Consider the following 10,117-nt stretch of genomic DNA (forward strand, 5'->3'; position numbering starts at 1 on the left):
CTTTTGTTTGCATTAAAGTTAACGGTGTTCTTGAACAAGTTATTGCCTGTCCAAACTACTACACACATTGCACGAGGTCCTTGAAGTTACTGTGTCGGGGCCTCGAAAGTCCTTGAAAACCATTGAATTTTTTTCTTCAATATTGCTACGAACCCAGTAGAACAACTGTCATGGAGTAAAAACCTTGGCTGAACAGGGGCTTATACGCAGAGCACAGGAGGACTAGAAATGCAGTAGTAGGCATGGAATAATTTTTTTTTTAATTATGGGGTTTTACGTGCCAAAACCACTTTCTGATTATGAGGCACGCCGTAGTGGAGGACTCCGGAAATTTTGACCACCCGGGGTTCTTTAGCGTGCACCTAAATCTAAGTACACGGGTGTTTTCGCATTTCGCCCCCATCGAAATGCGGCCGCCGTGGCCGGGATTCGATCCCGCGACCTCGTGGTCAGCAGCCCAACACCATAGCCACTGAGCAACCACGGCGGGTTAGTAGGCATGGAGGGCCCTGAAAAAAATGTGCCACATCCGCTCGTCTGCCTTATGTTTCTGCACCGACTGTCGCATTTTTAATAGAAGTGCACTTTCTGTTCTACTCCAATAAACGCAACATTACGAACTCCAGTGTGGGGCAGTCCTTCAGCCAGTGCAGAACTTTTTCTGTACATCCGAGTCAGCTCTGTCATTTTTCCAGCATTGTAGTACAAGATTTGTTAAACTGGTTTAGCAGAATATGAGCAGTATACTCTTAAATTAGCTGTTTATTTGTATGCACAAGTGCAGGTCCTCAGTTTGGTTGCATGACAAATTGCCATACCTCAATAGATACAAGAAACAATTTTATTACAGTTTAATAAAATCCAAACAGTAATAATCACAACAATATAATGACATACATTTCTTGTGGTACGTATACAGCCCATGTCTTGGCAGTGTATAAATTCAACTATACACCGCAAGTACTGTGTCCTGACCACTATTATTCACATGTGTAAAACCATCACAGCAATTCAACAAATATCACAGTAATTAGTGACATAACTTTGTAACTGCTTTACATGAGCATAATGTATACAAATGGTCCCTGTGTACCTACACATGACTAGTGCCACCCGAGTACTATTACTCACAGGTGTAAAACCAACAAAGCAGTTCTTTAAAAAATATCACAGCGCTTAGTGACGTACATGCTGTAACTCCCTTGTAGAAACTTAATACAAACACGTGAGGACACAGAAAGCTAGCAGTGGGCATACATGGGAATACCACCGCCTCAATACTAATTCACAAGTGTAAAACCAACCAAGCAGTTCTTTAAAGAATATCACAATGCTTAGTGACATACATTTTCTAACTAGCTTATATAAGCTTTATACAAACATGAGAACATACACAAAGCTAGCGGTGCACCCGCATAGAAGTGCGGACATCTGAACACGATTATTTGCAAGTGTAAGCTCAACAGAAGAGTTCGTTATAGTGACGCACATTTTGTAACTGCCTTATACAAGCTTAGCGCAAGCACAAGAATGCAGAAAAATATAAATTAAAAACTTGCTCTATGCATACACAAACAGATCAACACAAATGGTAAACACCGCTTTGAAGACAAATGTGACTGTGGCAAAGCGCAGTGCTGTGCCGGTTGAAATTGCCACCCACAAAAGTATTGAGCAATGCTTAAACCACAGGCAATAAAGTGCAGAAAGACTCCGTCTCTAACGTAACTATTTCAATTCAAATTTCTTGAATATAGGGCTCGCTTGCAGATAAGGCATCTGATCCAACTGACCTGATTTTACACCTGCTACATGCATACAATGCACTCAGATATAACTGGTAATAATAATTATAAAAGGCATTTAAAAACTTGATGGTATGATGAAGATGCATGACTAGAAATGTTCTGTCCCCCTCGTACTTGTTAAAAAGGTGTAAGTACGACACATGTTCTTTTTTTCCCCAATTTTTGCATTAATGGAGAGCCGGGAACCTCGAACCGACACAAAAAAAAAACATACTGCTATGTTAATAGTGTTATGAATAATTTTTTGTGAAAGCTTTTTTACAGACAAGTTGCAGTCTCGTTTCTGGAGGTTGAGCTGTATCTTGCAAAATAACTTGAAGAGTGGTCACATGGGAACATGACACTATATCATAATGTTAGTTTCAGTTGACTCTCTTGCCTTACAAGTCGCTGCTCACTGTGGCCAGTGATGCAACAGCAGTGTCTGTGTGATTTTCATCACACTTCTGTCCTATGCCATTCTTACCAGAGTTGGCGGCACATAGATACCCAAATTTCGATAGTGTTGCTTTCTCAGGTGGTTGCTTTTGATTTGCTCAATATCAGTTGGCACTTCAGCTGCATCAAACTTCTTTTTTACCTCTTCAACAACAACATCAACAACAATCTTATGACACCTGTGTTGTCCTAGTTGCCTACAAAGACCAGTCAATCTAGCAACAACACTGACAGTCTCTACTATCTTGTAATGGGGGAGAGGTGTGTCCCACCATGTGTTCCACATTGTTGTCACTATGTGGGCTGGCTGGGGAGGCAACAACTGTAATATGCTTGCATTTGCATATATTAAAGTGATGCTTGTACTGTGTTATAACACCTAACTTAGTCTTGCACTTGCTGCACAAAAACACTGGCTCACAGTCGTGGTGAAAAGCTTTTGTATGTTGAGCAAATGAGTTGTATCCACTACAAAAAAAGTCAGTGATAGCACGCATGTTGCTCTACCAGGCCTGGTGTGGTTCCTTCTGACACTGCTGCTGATGCTGACGCGCTGCTGCTTGCCTCGTACACTGTTGCAGCTGCAGTAGACGTGGCAGTCTCTGTATCTATTGCTGCCGTGTCATCTGTCATGGTAACTTCCAAGTGGTACCGGGCTCACTTCTGCAACAGAGATGTTGTTTGCCCCTTGAGGGCTCTCATGATCAGGGCCAATAATTTCGTAGGCATTGTCTCCTGCATCGAAGAACCAATAAGAACAGCATGAATTAATAAACATAGCTCTAAAAAGTACGGACATCAAGACTTAACCACAAGCTTTGCACATAAGTGACCGGGCTTAATGAATAATACTTGCAGGAGGAGTTACACAATTGTTTGTGTATATTACAGTAAAGCCTCATCAGAAGATATTCAAGAGGCACGGGAAACATGTCTCTCGAAACCAAAAATTTTGAGACACTGAGGAGCCAGACTAGATCACTTTATTATGCATCATCACTAAAGTATGTTTTGATATATCTGAAGGAATAAATGCGCAGGGTGGCTTAAAGGGCCCCTAAACCACTTCTCGACATTTTTTGAACATTTCAAGTAAACACGCGTATCGAAATCAGAATGCCGTCACGATCGACGAAGCCAAATGCCAGAGCCCGTAGCACTGCCGGAGCACCACAATATGAAGAAAATGACCCCGTGCGCCTCTCTGGACCTATCCTGCACCCCCCAGTTTGTCCTGACGTCACCAGGCTGTCTCTGATGATGTCACCAGTTTCCGGTGCTGTCGATTGGTCGAACGAAAGTGTACAACTGCCGGCAAGGCCTGCAAGCAAATACACACACTCCTTCTTCCTCGTCGCGTTGCGCGCGATGCCATTGTGGGCAGCCAATGGGGGCAAAGAACAGAAACGCCAACAGAAGGGTCTCCCTATGAGGCTCTTCAACACGAGTCGCCATATAGTTCCGTTGTATTAGCGCCACCCCTCGCGGGACGACGGGCCAGCGCGGCAGCAACAGAGCTCGTTGGTGTTGGCCTGTCCCATAACATTTGGAGGTGTACTAGGCAAGGAAAAGACGATACTGTCCATATGGCATGTACCAGATGAAAGAGTAAAATGAGTGGGGACTACTTTTCGATAATCAAACACACGTAGCTCCACTATTACTGCACCGTTTCGAAATATTCTCGTGGCTACCTGTTCATTGCCTTATTGTGTAGAACTGCAACACCGCAACTAAATTTCAACCTCGGTGGTTTAGGGGCCCTTTAAAGAAGACATTCACAGCTTTTTAGTGACTGTAGATTGTGTTAGCTTCCTTCCCAACTTCTGGAATTTAAACACTTCACTTTGCAAGCCTTGTTGCTCGCAGTACCTTTGAGGTGCTCTTAGACGCTCGTCAGCTTCAACTGCCGACACTTTCTGCCCTGCACTGTCCTCGTTGCCCTCCTTTTCTGGTTCATGCTAAAAGAGACATGCGCGATTGACTTGTGTAAGGATTGCGTGATCTTTACGCCCTTCGGAGCACACAAGGTGCACAAAGTGAATGTGTCTGGGTTGTGTCCCTTCGAAGTAGTGAATACTTAAAAAGTCATCCTTAGTAACAAAGGTGTCTCTTGTATACAGGATTGTTAACGTGGCAAACATCGGAAAACCAACCAAACCATTTTCAGATGTCTCTTACAACCAAGTGCATCTTGTAATGGGATTCTACTGTACTGAATATTTTTCAACTATGGATCATCTGCATGTACATATAGTCACAAGGACATGTTGTGTGGAATGGCGAATCGGGAAACAGTTCGTACTCTTAGTTTTTGTCCCTAACATAAGCAGCTGATAACAATATGATAAAAAAGCAGGCAATGAGGCTAGAATGGAACATAATCCTTCAGCTCTAAACAGTTTTTTGGGCCCACATCATTCCCTCATATGACATAAGGAAACAACTTGATTGCAGTAATGGCTGCATGTGATCTGAGTTGATTGAAACAAACTATACGTAAGGTTGTCCTGTGTGTAATTTTATCAGAGTGCTTTTTAGATGTCCTGCTGGTGATCCTGGCTGCGCGATGCTTCTCATGCTTTTTGGCACGATTCCTTTTTTTCCACTCCGCTTTTTTTTCAGATTTTCTCCCCTTTCCCTTCCCCCTTGTGTAAAATAGCACACTTGAAGTATCAAATCTGTTGAACTAACGTGTGTATCAAACCTGTTAACATGTGTGCTTCTCTGTGGTCTGTGTTGTATTTTTGCGCTGCACAATTCAATTCAAGATGAATGATGGAACGTCCCTGCCTTTAGTTTAATTTTGTGTGTGTGTGTGTGCATATGTCTCTCTCATGTTTTGAAATATATGTACATTCAGGAGTGCCTGCATGCCCTTCTCTCCTGCTCCAGTAACGAAAAGGAGAGCCGGTTTATGTACCATAGTAAAAAATTCAAAGGTTTTTGCTGTGCCCATTACATCCCTTATCATATGGATCTGTCACAATACAGAGTAGCAGTGGTCCATAATACTAGCCCATCATAACATAATTATAAATTAACACATACCGACATGCTGCGAAACAGCTGTTGCAAAGCCGCTGGTGAAGGTAATTTCCGCAGCACTGCAGTGGTACAGCCGAGTTCCACCTGTATAGTGACAAATCCATATGCGTGTTAGCAACTCAGTAGTTGCTGATGGTTTCATAAGCTTTACACTACACAATAAAGTAATCTAGACAACTTTGTTGGAACAAATGCACATAATTAGGACACCACTTAAACACTAACACGATTAATTGCCCCCAATCTCTCACTCACTAAGGAATACTACTGAAACATCGGTGGAGAGCTCAGATTAACATAGCCCATAAAGGACAAGCGTTCTTTGAGGAAAACAGCTATAACAGCGGTTAGTTTTCTTGATCATTTTATGTGGTAGCTTTGATTTAAATGTCATGCAGTACTATAAAATACGAAGTGCCGCATTTCTAGCAGCAGAAGGCGTCGTCAGGCTCATGGTACAACAGATTTTTGCACTGTTTGTCAGTGAGCCGACACATACAAAGAAAACCGAATTCACACATACATATACAGTGTCAAGTGCACTTCTGAAAACGCAGCCACCAGTTCCAATGTTGGTGAAAGGAAAGGTTATATAAAGTGCGAGACTGCATGGAACTGCCACTTATGACTGTAAATGTATGATCTGCTGATTGCAGAGGTAGTCACATGCTATTTCTAGTCTCTTTTAGAAGCATTACTAAACAAATTAAAATCTATTCATAAGTCACGAATTTCATGCATTCACAGTTTGGCTAAATAACCTGTGAGAAAAAGACATGTTTACCTGGAATAGCAACCTTTTTTCCTGCTGCAAAACTTTCCTTCGAATTATTGAAATAACTTTACAGCGTCATAATGCGTTTCTCGCAACTACTTGCCGGCAGTGGCGAGTTAGTGTTTATATCCGACTCATTGGGCGACAATACTGCCAAACACAAATTATTCACGAACACGAGAACACGTCTCTCGCAGAGAATAGCAACCATATAGGCCTCTGTGAGACATGATCGCACCTTTGTGGTCAAAATGTACATTAGAACGACATCACCATCTCATTAAAAAAAAAAGCCTCCGTACAAGGCAGCCGCCAACTGCATAATGTGAAATTGCAACTGATGTCCACTTACTGGTGGCCTGTGTTTGAGTCACTTTTGGCAGTTGACTGGGTGCTGAGAAATGCACGTCCTGGGTTGTCCCTGCAAAACATACAGGGTTATGTCAAATGTTGAAAATATATATATGCCGGCATTTCATCAGTCGCAAAACAAACGAGTAAACTAATAAACAACTGTAATGTAAACAGAGTACACATCATAAGATAGGCTGTCAACTGTTAATGCATTACGCAAAAAACCTGATGCATAGGAAAGACTATATGTATACACATGAAGCTGACACACAATTTATTTCGCTCTAGGTTTTTCCGTGCAGTATATTCAAATTATTATGTCTCGTGGTTAGAGCAAAATTAGTGTAAATTACGAACTAAATTATCTACCCTGGAAACTTTTCTTCAATATGCACCTGTGCGCGCTTCGAACGAGTAGCGTTGTAAAATTTACGTACATGGCATTTAACATAGTTGCTGAACACGGATTTCCTTTGCCCTGTGTCGTGTACAGTGAGCTACATATATCTGCCCCCCCCCCCCTTTTTTGTACTAGCCATACTGCGTGCCACTGCACCTATACACACGTCAATAAACCTCACGACACAGAAATAAAAAAAGCGCCAATCACCCATGCCTGCATGTTGTAGTGGGCCTAACCTAACCAAGCATAGGCTGTTGCTTTTTATAGTAAACACAGGCACTGTGCTCATTGCAAGTATGTATCATTTCGCTAAGCAAATATGCAATTTCATTGTACCACTATTTTTTTATCACATGGATATATCTGTTGAGAGGCAAGACAAAAAGCCGTCACTTCTCAGAACTAATCAGCATTCTTAAAACACATTTTTAACTTTTCAGTGACACTTGCTGCTATGTGTTTGTCTCCAGAGAGCATACTTGATTTGACTTTCCAATCAGAGACATTACATAAATATACCATGTTAAGATGACTGCCTGGAGCACGTGAGAATTTTCATTTTCGTGTAACATACTGTATCTTGATTTTGTTGACATTTGGTCAAATGGTACACCCAATATACCAACATACTAGTTTTCTTGTCCAAATAACATGCCAATGTATTTTGATTTTTTGGCATTGGCTCCTCTGCACTACGTGAAGTCGCGCTGCACTGGCACTTTCACATTCTCGTGTCCTTGCAGCTGCCTTCTTGCGTTATATAAAGCGGGTGCCTGAAAAATATCGTATGCAAAAGTCAACACGAGGGCATGGTGCAAAAAAACATCAAGACAGTCAAGGCCATGGCAATAAAAAAGTCTTAGCTCTTAGTCTTCCTAGTGAAATGCATGCAAAACATCCAAATGACTGCAACAGTCAACTGCTAAACTAACTTCAATTTTTAGATTTAAGCAAAAAAACAAATAAACCACAGTTCATCCTTGTTTTTCATGAATGTTAGAATACTCCTGCTAATGAATAGAATATTGGTCATTTTCAGACGTCATAGGTCTGTCATGAGTCTGGTGTATCGCAAACACCACTTGTGACACATCCTAAGCACGTGCCCAGTGTGCCCCCCCCCCGCACCATCCCTGGTTGTGCCACTGCTGAAGCCATAATTTGAGCATTATAGCTGCAAACATGATGCTCAGTAGGGATGAAAATATTGTCCTTCAGCTCAATGGATATATGGATGTGCCTATAAAAAAGGGCAACAAGGCTTGTTATGGAAAGCTTACCCACATTTCAATACTAACAAGTTCACTGCGGCCTGCATCTAAGCTTACTAAAAGGCATGAACTTATTTTCATGCATGAGGTGCGCAGTGGAGTTCATTTTTGACAGACCCGAATACTGCTGCAGTTTGAAATCTAGCATTTTAGATTCTTGTAGGCATGTAAAAGTTGCAGTTAAACCACAGTTATTAGTTTATTACACCAACCTATTGTTCTGTGTACGACAGACTGGTAACACGGAATTAAAGCAACATTTTATTTTGATATTTTATTTCTCTACTAAAAATATTCAAGCGATAAACACATCTTGATCTGCCATGCTATAGCAAAATGCACACATTACGCTTGTAACCCCCAGAGGAAGGCTGATTTAGCTGTTCATATGACATAACTCTGACACGCCAACTCATATTAGCAAATGCACAGGCATGTCCAAAACAATAAGCGTATGCAAAGCGCCCCTGCAATTGTAATTCCACACAGCAGCCGTTATATTCGATGCCGATGCGTAACTAGCTGCTCGACAATTCACCGAGTTCGTAGACATAAGCATCCTTTCAGTTTCGCACCGTGCACGAAAACCGCAACAGGAGACAAAACCAGACCTATAATCACACCATTTCAACATGAGCAAAAACAGTTCAGTCTTAGGGATAAACACTGTGAGAGCGATTTAGTGCGCGACGGCGACGAGCGACGGCTTCGAGCGACAAAACGGGCCGTCGCTTGAACAGATGGCTCGGTTCTGGAAATCTAGAAATCGTCGCTCGTCGCCCAGAAGTGCTATGAGCGACTAGCCAATAGCGCGAAGCCGTAACTGGATGTGCTACATACATCGCTCAAATACTACCGATTGTCGCGCGGAACGAGCAAATGATTCAATTTTTATACGTGCAAGGATAAGAACGTACTGCAAGACCTCCGGAAATATTTTATGCTACTTTTTATAGTAAAATACATCAACGTAAATTACTAAAGCACGCGTCACGCGTGACTGCAGCCCTCATGCCGGCAACACCGGGGAGGCGTCGCTCAAAATCGTCGCTCGCACGGAGTACGACTTGTAGGCGACGAGCGAACGCGACAGCCATCTCCGTCGCGTCGCTTGTAGCTGCCGCGCGCAAGATCGCTTATATGGGGTTTATACTTTTTTCAGCATAAAACATGGATTCCTCATGCGTTTTCAGTAAGTTCAAGATAACGCGCCCAACTGACCTCTTGCAGCATGCAGCTGAATGCCTGCGGCAAAGTTTCTAACTAGCACTGGTGCTGCACGTAACTTCAGTGGTCGCAGATTCCCCCTGCGCGAGACACCGTCAAGCGCGCGGTTTATTTATAAAAAATAAAGCATGCTGCCAGCAAAATGACGCCTTCTGTTATGTGATTCCTTAGTTCAACAGCGTTCCGTACACAGTAGACTGCCAAATTGAATAAATTCTAACACACAAAACGCACGCTAATCACGCTCCGCATAGGCTCGGAATCACGGGCTGGTGAACTAACCATTTTAAGCGTCCTCTCGCCTGGCGTCTTATTGAACATACCATAGTTCTGGCAGCGTTTGTGATTTTTAAAGCTCTTACGGACAACGGCAAAGTGATAAAATCACATGCAGTTATCGCGACGACTGGCTTTTTCGATTGACATCGAGAGACAGCGCGTACGCCTAGTCCTTTGTCAATCGCGTCGGCTAAGCGCAGCGACGACTTCCTGGCGATAGCATGACATATACGGAGAATGTGCACCTAAGTTAGAATTCACTTACCGTGGAGGATTTGTTGTTATATCCAAGGCATGACGAACGACTGTCGTGTTTTCGTAGCGACGCGAGATGGCTGACACACGATCTCCCTCGGCTGGCCTTTGCTCGCTGGAAGGATCACCTTCTCCGGTGCTGTGTTGTTCCGCGATCTTGAGCGCGCGCGCGCGCGGTGGAGCCACTCCGAGTGAAAAAGTAGAGCGCTCGCTACGCGTTCCTTTGAACTGCGGCGGCCTGTTCTCTTAGAAGCAAAAC

General features: G+C 42.9%; 1 long non-coding RNA gene across 2 annotated transcripts; it reads right to left on the bottom strand.

The window, feature by feature from the left end:
- Positions 1-822: 822 nt before the first annotated feature.
- LOC140216649 (uncharacterized) lies at positions 823-7,945 on the bottom strand. 2 transcript variants are annotated; one of them, XR_011893226.1, is made up of 4 exons: positions 7,457-7,945; positions 6,422-6,490; positions 5,298-5,378; positions 823-2,981 (listed from the first exon to the last, which is right to left on the bottom strand). It is a non-coding gene; the product is annotated as an uncharacterized lncRNA (long non-coding RNA). The 2 variants fall into 2 exon arrangements; XR_011893225.1 differs by lacking the exon at positions 7,457-7,945 and having other exon boundaries at positions 6,422-7,438.
- Between the last annotated feature and the right edge of the window lie 2,172 nt (positions 7,946-10,117).

Source organism: Dermacentor andersoni, chromosome 3 (assembly GCF_023375885.2).
Source record: "Dermacentor andersoni chromosome 3, qqDerAnde1_hic_scaffold, whole genome shotgun sequence".
NCBI lineage: Eukaryota > Metazoa > Arthropoda > Arachnida > Ixodida > Ixodidae > Dermacentor > Dermacentor andersoni.